This window comes from Micromys minutus, assembly GCF_963924665.1.
Source record: "Micromys minutus genome assembly, chromosome: 1".
NCBI lineage: Eukaryota > Metazoa > Chordata > Mammalia > Rodentia > Muridae > Micromys > Micromys minutus.
Window position 1 is genome coordinate 210,738,736 of NC_137969.1, and position 17,179 is coordinate 210,755,914.

Genomic DNA, 17,179 nt, shown 5'->3' on the forward strand with positions numbered 1-17,179 from the left:
CCATTTGCCTACGAATTTCATGAAGTCACTGTTTCTAATAGCTGGGTAGTACTCCATTGTGTAAATGAACCACATTTTTCTGTATCCATTCATCTATTGATGGACATCTGGGTTTTTTTTTTCAGCTTCTGGATATTATAAATAAGGCTGCTATAAACATGGTGGAGCATGTGTCTTTGTTAAAGGTTGGAGCATCTTTGTGGTACATGCCCAGGAGTGGAATAGCTGGATTTTCAGGTAGTACTATGTTCAGTTTTATAAGGAACTGCCAGACTGATTTCCAGAGTGGTTGTATCAGCTTACAACCCCACCAATAGTGAAAAAGTGTTTCTCTTTCTCCACATCCTTGCTAGTATCTTCTGTCACCTGAGTTTTTGATCTTAGCCACTTTAACTGGTGTGAGGTAGAATCTCAGGGTTGTTTGAATTTGCATTTCCTTGATGATTAAGGATGTTGAACATTTCCTTACGTGCTTCTCAGCCATTTGATGTTCCTCAGTTGAGAATTCTTTGTTTAGTCCTGTACCTCATTTTTAAATAGGATTATTTAATTATCTGTAGACTAGTTTTCTGAGTTCTTTGTATATATTGGATACTAGCCTTCTATCAGATATAGAGTTGGCAAAGATTCTTTCCCAATCTGTAGGCTGCTGTTTTATCTTCTCAATAGTGTCCTTAGCCTTACAGAAACATTGCAATTTCATGAGATCCCATTTGTCAATTCTTGATCTTAGAACATAAGCCATTGGTGTTCTGTTCAGGAAAATTTCCCTTTTGCCTATGTGTTCTAAACTCTTCCCCACTTTCTCTTCTAATAGTTTTAGTGACCTGGTTTTATGTGGAGATCTTTGATCCACTTGGACTTGAGCTTTGTACAAGCAGGTAGGAAAGGATCGATTTGCATTCTTCTGCATTAGACTGCCAGATGAACAAAGACCATTTGTTGAAGAGGCTGTTTAGTTTGATATTGGCTAATGGTTTGCTGTATGTTGCTTATACTATGTTTTAGTATGAGCCTTGGATTCCTGATCTTTTCAAGACTTTTATCATGACAGAGTATTAAATTTTGTCGAATGCTTTCTCAGCATTTAGTGAGAGGATCATGTGTTTTTTTTTTTCTTTGAGTTTGTTTATATGGTGGATTACGTTGATGGATTTCTGTATGTTGAACCGTCCTTGCATCCCTGGGATAAAGCCTACTTGGTCATGACGGATGATTGTTTTGATGTATTCTTGGATTTGATTTGCAAGAATTTTATTGAGTATTTTTGCATCAATGTTCTTGAGAGAAATTGTTCTGAAGTTCTCTTTCTTTGTAGTGTCTTTGTGTGGTTTAGGTATGAGAGTGATTGTGGCTTCGAAAAACCAGTTAGGTTGTGTTCTATTTTGTGGAATAGTTAGTAGAATATAGGTATTAGGTCTTCTATAAAAGTCTGATAGAATTCTCCACTAAAGCGATCTGGTCCTAGGCTTTTTTTTTTCTTCACACTGAGAGGCTTTTCATGACTACTTCTCTTTATTTAGGTGTTTTGGGACTGTTTAAATGGTTTATCTGGTCCTGATTTAACTTGGTATCTGGTATCTGTCTAGAAATTTATCAATTTCCTTGAGATTTTTCAAGTTTTTTTTTTTTTGAGCATAGCCTTTTGTAATAGGATCTGATAATTTCTTGAAATTCTTCAGTTTCTGTTGTTATGTCTCCGTTTTCATTTCTGATTTTGTTAATTTGGATGCTCTCTTTTTCCCCTCTAGTTAGTCTGGCTAAGTGTTTATTGATCTTCTTGATCTTCTCAAAAACAAAACAAAACAAAACAAAACAAAACCCAGCTCTTAGTTTTGTTGATTCTTTGTATAGTTCTTTTTTTCTGTATTTGGTTGATCTCTGCTCTGAGTTGGACTATTTCCCGTCGTCTACCCTTCTTGGGTGTATCTGCTTCTCTTTTTTTTTTTTTTTTTTTTTTTTTGGATCTTAAACACTTTTATTCTTTCTTTTTTTAAACTTTATTTTAAAAAACAAAGATAAAAAAATTTTAAACATTTTTGCATAAATGTATACAAATACAATTGTGTCAGTGCTTGGCTTTTTTTTTTCTTTTTTTAAGGTTTGATACGCTGCATTAAGGTCTTACTAGTTACAATGTTAATAAAGTTTAAAAAAATTGTATTTGTATACATTTATGCAAAAATGTTTAAAATATTTTTCTTTTTTCATTGTTTTTTAAAATAAAGTTAAAAAAAACCAATTATATCTGCTTCTTTTTATTCTAGAGCTTTCAGCTGTGCTGTCAAGCTGCTAGTGTATGCTCTCTAGTTTCATTTTGGAAGCACTCAGGGTTATAAGTTTCCTTTCTGTACTGCTTTCATTGCATCCGATAAGTTTTGGTATGTAGTGGTGTCATTTTCGATAAATTCTAAAAAATCCTTGGTTTCTTTCTTTATTTCTTCCTTGACCATGTTATCATTGAGCAGAGCATTGTTCAGCTTCCCTGTGTATGTGGGCTTTCTGTTGTTTTTGTTTTATTAAAGACCAACCTTAGTCTATGATGATTGGATAGGATGCATGGGAGTATTTCGATCTTCTTGTATTTGAGGCCTGTTTTGTGACCAACTATATGGTCAGTTTTGGAGGAGATGCCATTAGGTGTTGAGAAGAAAGTATATTCTGTTGTTTTTGGATGAAATGTTCTGTAGATGTTTGTTAATTTTAGTTGGTTCATAACCTCTGCTAGTTTTGCTTTGTCTCTGTTCATTTTCTCCATGATCTGTCCATTGATGAGAGTGGGGTGTTGAAATCTCACACTGTTATTGTGTGTGGTATAATATATGCTTATATACTTATATACTTCAGTAGGATTTCTCTTATAAATGTGGGTGCCATTATATGTGGAGCATAGATGTTCAAGATTGAGAGTTCATTTTGATAGATTTTTTTTTCCTGTGATGAGTAAAAAGTGTCCTTCCTTATCTTTTTTGATAACTTGAGGTTGAAAATCTATTTTATTTGATATTAGAATAGCTACTCCAGCATGTTTCCTGGGTCCATTTGCTTGGAAAGTTTTTTTTCCAGACTTTTACTCTGTGTTAGTGTTTGTCTTTCTCTCTGAGATGAGTTTCCTGTATGCAGAAAGCTGGAATTATTAAGAGTAAATATGATGTGTGTGTGTGTGTGTGTGTGTGTGTGTCTGTGTGTGTGTGTGTGTGTGATTCGCTGCACAATGCCCTTTAAGTTATTTATTCTTGGACTGCATGTAGAACAGTGGCTCTCTATGATTATATTGCTTAGTAAAAATTTGATTAGCTTGGGGGTAGCGTGTTCTGTAATTTTCACAAAAGCATATTAGCCAAGGATTTATTATTCAGAGTGTATCTGTGATTAAGGGATGTATATTGACAACTATTCTGTACTTCATTACGGTAGTTCTGTGACAAAGTGCATACAAAGGGTTAAAAGCATCCAGAAAATTTGGTCATGTGTTTCATGATTGGGACACAGTGAGATTAGGGAAAGGGGATTCTGTAGAGTGTAAAGATGCATACCATTTAGTTGGCAGAGATGGTCAGGGGGAAAAGAGAGGAAGCACGTTGAGAAAATGACTAAGAATTCTCTGATGTGAATGTTAGAGTGTGTCCTAGAATAGCTAAGTGTGGATAGATGGAATACAAATGTTTATTATTATTATTATTATTATTATTATTATTATTGCCTAAAATACCCTTCTAACTTATCTTTTTTAGTTTGTAAAAGTAATTAATTTTTAAAATTTTAGTTTGTTATGTGTATGAAAAGATGTGTATACTACATGCTCACATACTGCTACAAATATAGAATCTTTTTTAATGTTAAAATATATAAATATATTTTTGTCAGTACTTGATTATTTTAAAAGTTTAATAGTATGCATTGAAATCTTACTATTCACAATGATAATAAGAGTATGTAAAACAAAACGTAACATAGAAATTGTCAACGTTTTCTTGGTGCGTAAAGATTAAACATAATGATTTTTAACTACCAAAAATTACCACAAGGCTATCTTCTTAGATCTTGAGTTATTAATGATTTAAGATCTAGGTGTACCCCACTCTGAGAGGGTGAAATATACTTATTGTTTCTTTTTTTCCTAAGGACTGAGGCTTCCACTTGAAGTGAACCCCTATGTCCTTTGGGGCACTAGTTACAAATGTTTTCAAGATAATAAAGTTTATTTCATGGGCTCTGGGTATGAACTCTGGTCTTCAAGTTTGAGCTAATCTCAAAACAGGACTATAAAAAGCTGTTCTTTAGGTTTTATACAAGCACTGGAACCATTATCTTACAATAATTAAGGTCACCTGCACTATTTTCACCAAAGACAGTCCTACAAATTCTCAGTCAAGGAGACAGTCAATCCTCTCAGGATTCTACACTTTAACCTCTGATTTGTTGGCTATCTGTACATTCTGGAAGAGGAGGAGACTTTCACCTCATTTGTAGAGACACTGATGGTCCTGGTTATATTAAGTGCCTCACAAAACACAATGAAAGGATCTAGATACTTGTAAGATTTGTGCTAGGACAGACAGTAAAAAGGTTTTGACAGATAAGACTGATCAGGGTAAAGTATACAAAACTAAATGGCAAGTTTCAAAAATTGACTTTATTTACTTTATATATACCGCTGCTGTGTCTCAGCTCTTTATCACTGTCACAAGCTTGGAATGCTTATGTGCAATCTTTTGACACTATTTTGGCCATGGGGGGGGGTAGTCATGTTTGGCTCATGGAAGTAAATCTGTAGGTCAGTCCTAGTCCTGATCTTACTCTCAACCCATACATCTTGCTGCCATCAATAGGCAGCTGCCTTCTAAACTTCCGTGTTGTATATGATCATTCACACATGTATTTCAAAGGAAATATTAATCATTACCCCATGGTGTTATAAAATTTCATGTCCTGCAAAATATTGGCCTTTCTATAAAAGTATTCATATATTTTATACACCTAAAACGTCAGTAGATTTTCCCACCAACAAGGCCACCATTAAATGAAAATGATAAAATACATGGCTATGGGATCCACTAAAATAGTAAAAGAAGAAAACCATTGAAAACCTGGCACCACATTTAAAGTTAATCCTTTCTAACACAAACACAATACTTATATTGTAGAGAGTAGTATAAAGTACACTGTCCTTAATTTCAGAAAAATCAAACAAATAATAAATTTCAAGAGAAACAAAATACAAAAACCTACATTGTATAACAAATCTAACTTTTAACTCAGAATTAATTCTTATATGAAATATAATTCGAAAGCAAATGAGATATTACCACTCATCCTTTATGATGGATCTTATAGAATATGACAGTAAACAGAAATTATTTTTAGAAATATAGAAAAAAGAAACTTTTATACTGTTGAGAAACATGTAAATTTTAGTAGGTATTTAGTAAAAAATTTGTAGACTCCTAGAAAAATTAAGGCAGAAATACTATCTACTGATTCCATTGCTGCCTATATGAAAGTATAATCATCTCTACAATATACCCACATCCCCATATTTGTCATAGAAGTATTAACTATGCCGTAATAGTAATATAAAAACTAAATTGTACTCTAAACCTTGTGCTTAGCTGTAAAAACATTAATGTGTTTCGTCCAACTGTCCATGTGATTTTGAGAAAATCATCACAGTCAGCTGGAACTCACATATCATATCATGAGTTCTTCCAGTTTTAGAGGCAAAAAAGAATAGGAGGATGAGAAGGAGGAAGACGAGGAGGAGGAGGAGGAGGAAGAGGAGGAGGAGGAGGAGGAGGAGCAGGAGGAAGAGGAAGAGGAGGAGGAGGAGGAGGAGGAGGAGGAGGAAGAGGAGGAGGAGAAGGAGGAAGAAGAAGGAGAAGAAGAAGAAGAAGAAGAAGAAGAAGAAGAAGAAGAAGAAGAAGAAGAAGAAGAAGAAGAAGAAGAAGAAGAAGAAGAAGAAGAAAATAAAGAAAGAAAGAAAGAAAGAAAGAAAGTAAAAGAAAAGAGGAAAAGTCAGGCTTTCAATAGACAGTCTGAAGCCATGCATTCTTCTGCAGCAACATTTCCTTCCCTCCACGGGTGTGTTACCTTTTAACTTCTAGTCGATTAAAGATAAAACCTCAGAGCTGAAACAGATCAGTAATTAGATTTCCCAGTCTCTCTCCTCTAAGATAGTGAGTAGGCTGTGGCACCTCCAGGTGCTTTATGCTTGGCTTACCTTACAGCTTTTCAGCTGTGAGATGTTTCATGTTTGGATTAAGTGTGCCTTTGGGCGAATTTAATTTTTATCAAGTAATTCCAAGCTGTCCTTTTCCCACTATGTCACGGGTATAAGAACTTGTTTCTGCTTATCCTTAATAGGATAATAGTAGTGCCCTTGTTAACTTTAAATGTAAGATTTAAAATCATCATTACTATTGTTGCAGAAACTAGTTGTCAAGGTTTTGATAGATAAAATGATAAGCACACATGATTAGAGTTGCCAGAGGTTATGATTAATAGCCTGTTTTAAAGATGACTTTATATTAATGTGTGAATTTGATTTCTTAATCTCAACACAACTGCATCAATGCTGTATTACTGGGCACTGTGCTTGCCTCTGTAGATATACGTTCAGCTTTATGCTCTGAACACCACACACATATGCTGTCATGCCTTGGTGTCATACTCTCTGGCATTGTCTTAGAGATTCCATTGCTGAGAAGTGTCATCATGACTCTTATAAAGGACAACATTTAGTTGGAGCTGACTTACAGTTCAGAGGTTTGCTCCATTATAATCATGGCAGGAAGCATGGCAGCATCTAGGCAGACATGGTGCTGGAGGAGCTGAGAGTTCTACATCTTGGTCCAAAAGGCAGCCAGGAAGAGACTGTCTTCTGGAGGCACTCAGAAGAGAACTGGAATTTCACAGTGGGCTGAAGTTGAGCACAGAAGGCCCTTCCTCATAGTGACATGCTTCTTCCAACAAGGCCACATCACCTCAGAATGCCAGGACCCATGGGCTAAGTATTCAAACACATGTATCTATGGGGACCAAACCTATTCAAATCACCACAGAAACCATAAACTAAAATAAACTTTCTTCTCTAACTTACCTTGGTCATGGTGTTTTATCCTAAGAACAGGAAAGCCAACAAACACAAATTGTCCCTTTGTATTCTACCAGTTACATTCAAGTTGTGGGCTTAAACCTGGAAAAAAAAAAAAAACTGTGATTTTCAATCCACATTTTCAGTTATTTAGTTTGGTGAAGAATTTCTTTGATTATTAAGATGTCACTTCAGTATCAAGTTGAATTAGAAACTTATCATGATTCCTAATTATATTTATTAGGCTTTATAATTTTTTTAGAAAAAGATGCCTTTGGAAATTATTTTTAGTGTTCAAAATGAGTACTAGTGATAAAAACATAATTTGCACTTAGACTGTCTCCTAAGAAAAGATAAAATAGGATCTCTTGTAGATATAACATGAACTTATAAAGACTATTCAATGTCGGTATATTCCCAATACTAAGAAATAAACCCTCATGACTACAATATTCATATTAGTGGAGTTGGTTGAATCTCTCTGTTGATTAAAAATAAGTTTAAAAAATTCAAACCAAAGCAACAAATCCCAAATGCTTATATTCTCAGATAAAGTTATTTCTTTTCCTTGAAACAAATAAAAATGGAAGTTTCTTTGTAATACAAAATGGACCAACTCTTGTCTTCTACAGTTAATTGCTTGCTCAAATGGAAGCAATTTATCTTGTTTGGATTTCAACACTACACAATGATATTTTCATTTTTTTCTCATCAAACTTTGTTTAACTCTAAGGATGAAGACGTGTTTTAGTTCAGGGCTTAATATACAAATTGTCTATAACCAATTTGTTAGTATGCTAAAACTAAAGAAGTTAAAATTTGCAAAAATTTTCTTAATTTTAAAATTAAGCATCCATAGAGTGAATGTAGAACTAGGTAGGTGCATGCTGTATAGACAAGAACTAATATTTTGCTAGGAATTTTCTTCTCCTACCAGCTCCTGGTGATTGAGTTCTCTGGTGGATGTTTTAATGACTTGTTTTTATTTTAGTTGTTGTTTTTGTTTTTTGTTTTCTGGTTTTGTTTTTTGTTTATTTGTTTGTTTGTTTTTTCCCAAAGACCAGCATTCCAGGAACTTCAACCTTATAGCCTAAGGAGAGTGATGGGAAATCACACAGAAAATATTTTATAAATACCAGGATACATCAATAGTTATCACTTGCTATTATAATACAGCTATATCTACTTGCATGTAGCTAAGTGTTTTTGACAAACTACAACACAGAAAAATAAACATTGAAGATTCATCATTCTTTCCTGATTGATTTAAATTTGAAGATGGGCCTTTCTGCCGAGTATCAAGCATTCCATTAACCGCAGAGTTTGTTCCCTGGAAGTGCATAAGACCATTTAACATTCTCAACTCAACTAAGAAAATCACCATGCAGATAGCTAAAGAGACCTTTGCCCCTAATTTGCAACCTTTGGCTTTTGTTAATTTTTTTAGTCTTAGTTATTTCCATGGATTTTTGGATGAAGTCACACTTAATATTCCTATTTGATATAGATGTTTTTACCTGGGATAAATTTAAATAAAAATGTTCACTGTTTGTATATTACAGTTCACATACATAGGTGAGTCTCAAGACAAGTATTCTAAAGACATCTTGTTTTTACATGTATAATTTTATCAAGACAGCTGGTAACTTACCAGTTGATAGAAACATTTTCAGAATCTTCATTGCATTTTTACACAATGGTACTTTGAAGAATTTATCCAATGTAACTCAAACTTACACTAGCTCTTTTCTTTCTTATCATTTAAACAGTACATTTTAAATTTCTAAGTAATTAAAATTGTAAAGTCAAGGTATTTTAAACATTTTACTGCAATATTTTCAACCTGGCACATTATTTGTTGAAAAGATTTTAAATTGAATTTATTGTTTTTGAACTTAAGCAATAGAACCTCCTAGTTTATATTTTAAAGGTTGCATTAAATTTCATTTTTTCATAGCGCCTACATAGTGCCATACATGAAATTGCAAGTAGAACAAATACTTGGGTATTAGTTCTGTCCAGGCAAAATTCCTTTTCATAGCCTGGTAATAGATAAAACTGAAGAGTATAATGGGCTAGTCTTGGTTCATCAAAGAATTTTCAAACCTGCCTTTCAGCCCCTCTTTTTAAGGTAACGGGTAACAGAACCTTATAATACCTTTAACATTGGCCATGGTGTGAGGTCACCTACTACTTAAAAACAAAGCAAACAATGTAGGTTTGGTACTTAATGTTCTGGACAGCTCTGTGGTGTTACTCCAGCCTATTTGGTAGGATATAAGATTAGTTAAACATCATCAAACCACCAGAAGCCCATTTTAATTGTGTTTATTGACTTAGAAACTGCAGCTAGAATGACCTGTGTGATAATGATCCTGTTACTATGTTGTTTAGTGGCTCTTATATAGGATGGATATGTAAAGTATAAAATGAAATGTAAAGATCAAGTTGTAGTTCTTCAAACAAACATAAGACTTGGCATCTAACTGCTTACTATACTCAGTGCAGCAAATACTATCTTTACTTCTCCCAGATGGTGAGGTTTTCTGAATATGGTGGCTATTTTAGATTACTGTAAGAGAGTCCCCCTACCTATGCCTTTTTACTTGTATATGTATGCTTGCTGGTCAAGAGCTTAGAAAATAGCTTTAAAAACCACAATCAGACCATTTAGCTCAGTAAAATGTGGAATGATAAAGACAGCATATGACAGAAAGCATTTAACTGGGGGCTTGCCGACAGTTTCAGAGTGTGAGTCCATTATCATCATGGCGGAATACACGGAAGCTGATATGCTGTATGAACAGTATCTCAGAGCTGTTATCTTATTGTGAGATAGATAGATAGATAGATAGATAGATAGATAGATAGATAGATAGATAGAGAGAGAGAGAGAGAGAGAGAGAGAGAGCAAGAGGGAGAGAGAGAGAGAGAGAGAGGGAGGGAGAGAGGGGGGAGAGAGAGAGAGAGAGAGAGAGAGAGAGAGAGAGAGAGAGAGAGAGAGAGAGAGAGAGAGAGAAGAAGGAGAAGAAGAAGAAGAAGAAGAAGAAGAAGAAGAAGAAGAAGAAGAAGAAGAAGAAGAAGAAGAAGAAGAAGAAGAAGTAGAAGAAGAACAAGAAGAAGTAGAAGGAGGAGGAGGAGGAGGAGGAGGAGGAGGAGGAGGAGGAGGAGGAGGAAGGGAGGGAGGGAAAGAGAGAGAGAGAGAGACTGAAATTGTGCCTAGCTTGGGCTTTTGGAACTTCAAAACCACCCCCAACAATACACTTCTTCCCAAAAGGCTACACCTTCTAATCTTCTCTAATCAGAAAAACAAACGTTCTAACATCTGAGTCTATGGAGCCATTTGTATTCAAGCTACTGTAGGAGGAAGTGAAACTTTCAGTCTTAAACTCATGGTGGCTAACTAACAAAGAAACAAACAAAATCCAAATCAAGAAGCAGAAACTTAAAAAACAACAAAAAAGGAAGTATATAGTAAAATAAAATAGTAAATCTATTGACATGTAATACTTTTGTGGGGGTATTGAAAGTTGTCTGTCACAAACTCAAACTTTGAAAAAAAATTGCACAGATTATAGTCATTTGGAGGTTGTTCTTTTAAGAATGGGAAGGACAAAATTAGTTTTCTTTCTCAAATAAGAATACAGTCTTTATGGTATTAAAGGGATTCAACTTTCACACATAGGTTCATTAGCTGCTATGATTACTCTATACAGTTAGGGTAAAGCCAGGTTATCAGCTAAAAATGAATATCTTATATTTAAAGCTAATATGTTTAGTTCATTCATTAAAAACATTCAGCTACTTAATGAGACAAACTAATAGATAACACTAAAGTTTAAGTCAAGCCCTGGTATATGGAACCTCTTACAGTTTTCCTGTTTCTTTAGCTTCTGGACATTGAAATGAGCTTGACTCAGAAACAAGAGATGCATATTTATCTAATGTTATAAAAATAGTCAAGCGTGAAAAAATAAAGACTAACTTGGGGAGAACAGAATTTTGCTCACATCTCTAATTCTTTGTAGTCTTTTTCTGTCTGATTTAAATTTCTTGCAAGTGACAAGATTTTAGATAAGGCATTTATTAAAGTGCTCAATATATTTTTTATGACCAAATATATTTTAAAAGAGTGTGTGTCCTAGATTTGAAAATGTTGTCAGATATTTTGACTATCACTTTACTTGTTGTAGAGGACTTGTATTTTCAGCCATTACTTTCATTTTGATTGAGGCAGAGGAAGAAAAGAAAAAAAGCAAGAAATGATTTTATATTATATGTAATATATTTAATATTTTATATTATAAAAATTGATTATAATATATAGTATAATATTGTATTATATATCAAAATATATAAGCATATATTAGTTTATAATATATAATATATAATGTGAAATACATAGTATACAATTCAAAATACATTATGTGTAATATATACATTATATATAATTCAAATACTATTATATTATATAATGCTATTAATATATAGCATTTTATATTATATAATATTTGAGTATGTGTATATTTGGAGATCTCTTTTCTAGAATCTCCAGATAACATTTCTCCAAGTAACCAAGCAGGATGATGGATTATATACTGGTGAACCGTGCTTATTGTTTCAGAATCATTAAAGACAATCATTAGGTTAGTTTTCATATTGCTTCACAATACTATATATCTCCTTTCAAGGTACAATAGTTTGTTTGTTTGTTTGTTTCCACAAAGCTTTCTTTTTCTAATTTACATATGCCTAAGAGATCTGGGCAGGGCTGGTTAAACAGCCCTTTAATTAATATGTACTATATAGAAAGTGACCTCTTCTCTGTGTTGACTTTATCTATGAATTGTGGATGTACCTGCCTCTGACTCTAACAGATCTGGGCTCTGACGTCATTCCAGTTGCCTCTGCACTGGCCTTCCCTTACCTCTGCCTCCATCCACTGCTTCTTCACTACACACTTCACAGTTTGGGAAAATAATTCTAGCCTACACTTTCATTGGCTCCACATTTGTGATTGCGGTCCAGTCACATACCCCTTTCATGCCTGGTTTCCTTTCTTGTTTTGATCTCTGTGTTAGCATCGATGTTTTGAGGTGGTAGCCATTGAAGGAGAGGAAGAAGTATACAAAAAAAAATGAGATGAAAAAATGAAAAAGAATTATCAAAAGAGATACGTTTTGGATCTTTGGATACTCAGGATAAATTATTTATATTAGTAAGTTTGAATCATGCTGAAATTGGAAGCATTTTATGATTTTCAAAATAGTTTTATTGCTCACAGTGATCAACTGGGGCTGATTTTCTCGCTTTGCAGTCATGAATTGTCTTTTTCTTATTTGGAAACCAGTGAATAACATGTTTGCTAATACTTCACATGATTTTTTTTTTTTTTCTGAACTGGTGGCCAAACCCAGGGCCTCTCACATGCTAGGTAAGCACTTTATCACTATATGATGACACCAGAGCTTTATAGCTTTTTTGTTTTTTTAAAGAAAATTAGCTTTCTAACCCTCAGCCAGAGCCTAACAACGTTGTTGTCCAGAGTAGCGCTGAACTCTCTGTGGTAACCACTGAAATATACTTATGATTCTTTTGCCTCAGCTTTGCATAGCAGGGATAACAGTTGTATATTGGAAGACCTAACAAAACAAAATTGTCATTTAAAAGTTCCCTTATACATTATTATATCTGGTATATGAGAAGAAAACATGGTTGTAAGAAGTTAAACTTAGAGATGTGACTGGGAAGATTTATTCTTACTCCCCACTCTCCAGCAGAAGCACTTCCTGTTGAAAAGGCACCATGTTATTGTGCTTACAGACAAGCACTAGGAACACCAGAGATGTTGTCCTGCAGGTTTATCTCTTCAATGAAAGGGATGCGTATATCTGTTTTCCACAAGAAGGCAAAGGAGTGAATGTTGTTAACAAGGTGACCTTTACTATCTGCAAGACCAAGCCTCATCCAATTCCCCAAAACATTGTATCCTGGACTCTCTTTAGCTTTGTTTCTTATTAAATAGAGCCCATTCTTAGGGTTTATTCTTAGGGTTTATACTTAGGGTTTATTCACATGCACTTTATACCTTGCTGATCTCTATACCCTCTCAGTCAGAGACCCCACCTGGTCCTAGGCCCTAAAGCTATAGAACCCATCTTTTTTTAAAATTTTGTAATTTTTTTTACATTTCAATTTTTTCCTTTAAAAGGAGTGAGTTGTGTACAGGGGGGTTAAATGCTTTATAGACAAGGAAAAAAAAAACTGCGCTAGAGCCAACTTATTCATCATCATCATCTTCCTCTTCATCTTCGTCTTCCTCTTCTTCCTCCTCTTCCTCATCCTCTTCATCCTCCTCCTCATCTTCTTCCTTCTTTTTCTTGCTCTTTTCAGCCTTGACCGCCCCCTTTTTCACTGCATCAGGTTTTCCTTTAGCTCTGTAGGCAGCAATATCCTCTCGTACTTCTCCTTCAGCTTGGAGGCCTTCTTCTCATAGGCTGCTTGTCATCCGTGGCAGTGTTGTTCCACCTCTCCCCTAGTTTCTTTGCGACTTCACCAATGGATAAGCCAGGATGCTCACCTTTGATTTTTGGGCAGTACTCAGAACAGAACAAGAAGAAGGCCGAAGGAGGCCTCTTGGGTGCATTGGGGTCCTTGAACTTCTTTTTGATCTCCCCTTTTGGGGAATGTAGGTTTTCATTTCTCTTTCATAACGAGCCTTTGCCATATCTTCAAATTTCCCCTTTTCTTTAGCAGACATGGTCGTCCACCTCTCTGAGCAATTCTTGGAGAACTCTGAGAAGTTGACAGAAGCATCCGGGTGCTTCTTGTGCTCCTCCCGGCAGGTTTGCACAAAGAATGCATATGAGGACATCTTGCCTCTCGGCTTCTTAGAATCTCCTTTGCCCATGTTTAGTTGATTTTCCTCCACGAGGCACAGAGTCGCCCAGTGCCCGTCCGGCTCTCGCTTGCCCCGGCGCTGTCTCTATGGAGCTCAATGTACTGCAATGGCTGTCAGAACCCATCTTTATAGTAGAGGAAACATGCTATTTGCAATGGAGTTTCTTTTTTTTTTTTAAATTGGATATTCTCAGTATTTACATTTCAGATGTTATCCCCTTCCCCCCAATCCCATCCCCCTCCCCACACATTGCCTTTATGAAGGTGCTTCTTCTCCCAATCACCCTCTCTCACCTCAGTACCTTGGCATTCCCCTACACTGGGAAAATGAACCTTCGCTGGACCAAAGGCCTCACCTACCAGAGAACGATACCCTCTGTTGCATATACACCTGGAGCCATGGGTTTCTCCATAAGAACTTGTTGGTTGGTGTTTTAGTCCCTGGTAGCTGTGGTGGCGTGGTTAGTTAATAATTTTGTTCTTCCCATGAGGTTGCCGATCCTTTCAGCTACTTCAGTCCTTTTTCTAGCTCCTTCACTGGGGTCACCTTGTTCAGTCTGATGGTTAGCTGCAAGCATCCTCTGTATCAGTATGGCCCTGGCAGAGCCTCTGAGGATGCATCCATATCAAATTCCTGTTAGTAAGCATGACTTGGCATCAGCAATAGTGCTTGATAAACGTGGCTGCATATGGGATGGATTTCCAGGTGAGGCAGTCTTTGAATGATCTTTTCTCTAATTCCTGCTCTTCTATTTGTCCCATTATTTCCTCCCATGAGCGTTTTGTTCTCCCTTCTAAAAAGGACTGAGGCTTCCAACTTCTGGTCTCCCTTCTCTTTGAGCTTCATAAGTTCCGTAAATTGTTTCCTGGGTATTCTGAGCTTTCTGGGCTAGTATCCACTTATAAGTGAGTATATACCATGAGTGAACAGAACACCAATGACTTATGTTTTAAGATCAAGAATCGACAAATGGGACCTCACGAAACTGCAAAGCTTCTGTAAGGCCAAGGACACTGTCAAAAAACAAAATGGCAACCAACAGATTGGGAAAAGATCTTTACTAATCCTATTTCTGATAGAGGGCTAGAATCCAATATATATGAAGAACTCAAGAAGATAGACTCTAGAAAATCAAATAATTTTATTAAAAATGGGGTGCAGATGTCCTTCAGTAGATGAATGGATACAAAAATTGTGGTATATTTACATAATGGAGTACTACTCAGCTATCAGAAACAATGACTTTATGAAATTCTTAAGAAAATGGATGCATCTAGAGAATATCATCCTGAGTGAGATAACCCAGTCACAATGAAAACCCAGATATAATATGCAGTCACTGATAATTGGATACTAACCCCAGAAAGCTCAGAACACCCCAGAAACAACTAACATACTATATAAAGTTAAAAGAAAAAAAAAAAAAAAGAAAAAAAAGAAAAGAAAATGAAAAACTATTATGCTTAATCTTTACACACCAAGAAAACTTTGACTAATTCCAGTTTACATTCTGTTTTACATGTACTTTATGCTCATTGTAACTAGTAAGATCTTAATGCACACTAACAACCTTTAAAAAAACCAAGTACTGACAAAAATGTATTTGTATACTTTTTTGCAAAAATGCTTAAAATCTGTACATTTATCTTTGTTTTTTAAAATAAAGTTGTTCAATTAAAAAAGAAATTCTCAACGAATTAATAAAATACCATATTAAAATTAAAAAATGGGGTGCAGAGCTAAACAAAGAATTCTCAACTGAGGAATATTGAATGGCTGAGAAACACTTAAAGAAACGCTCAACATCCTTAGCCATCAGGGAAATGCAAATCAAAACAACCCTGAGATTCCACCTCACACCAGTCAGAATGGCTAAGATCCAAAACTCAGATGACAGCAGATGCTGGATGTGGAGAAAGAGGAACACTTCTCCACTGTTGGTGGGACTGTTAACTGGTACAACCACTCTGGAAATCAGTCTGGCAGTTCCTCAGAAAATTGGACATAGCTGAGGACCCAGCTATACCACTCCTGGGCATATACCACTCTTAGTTATACCACTCCTTGGCATAAGCCAACATCTAACAAGGACACATGTTTCACCATGTTCATAGCAGCCTTATTTATAATAGCCAGAAGCTGGAAGGAACCCAGATGCTTTTCAATAGAGGAACAGATACAGAAATTTTTGTACATTTACACAAAGTTACTCAGCTACTAAAACTGAGTAACAATGGCTTCATGACATTTCTAGGCAAATGAATGAAACTTGAAACTGTTAGTATCCTGAATAAGGTAACCCAGTCAAAACAAAGTTTTAATGCAGTCATGTGTTAAGCTTCATTGTGTGGGGCATGAGAGGTGGCTCAATGGATAGGAGCACCGACTGTTCTTTCACAGGATCCAAGTTCAAGTCCCAGCACCCATGTGGCAGCTCACAATTGTCTGTAACTCCAAGATCTGATACTGTCATATAGACATACATTCAGGGAAAATATTAATGCACATGAAATAAAGGAAATAAAAATTTTAAAAGCCTTATTTTTTACATAGGTTTCAGATATTTGTTACCAGGAAACATTTTTCCAAAATTTTATTATACTTAATAGGTCAAAAATAAACTGTTCAGGGTCAAATTTTAGGAGTTTGAACCAGCCCTGCTGTGGTGATTTCAATATGCTTGTTCCAGGGAGTGTCGCTATTAGGAGGTGTGGCCTTGTTGGTGTAGGTGTGATCATATTGGAGGAAGTGTGTCACTGTCTAGGTGGGTTTTAAGAGAGCTTCCCCTTCACTGCCTGAGGATGCCAATCTGTTTGCCTCCAGAACAAGATGCAGAACTCTCAGCTCCTCGTGGGCCATGGCTGCTTCGGGGCTGACATGCTTCCCACCATGATGAAAACAGACTAAGCCTCAGAACCAGTAAGCTATCCCTGACTAAATGTTGTTCTTTATAAGAGTTGTCTTGGTCATAGTGTCTGTTTGCAACAATGGAAATCATACAACACCTGCTAATTAAGTTGTGCTAGCTGTAGGGTTTATAGCTGTAGGGTTTACAGGGATCCCTGCCCCCATTGCTGGAAAACACAATAGTCTCTGAAAAGATGCTTCTGTTGGATAAGACAACATCAAATGTAGGATGTCTTTCTCACTTCTATAAACTTCTTCATATGGTCACTGGCTTCACT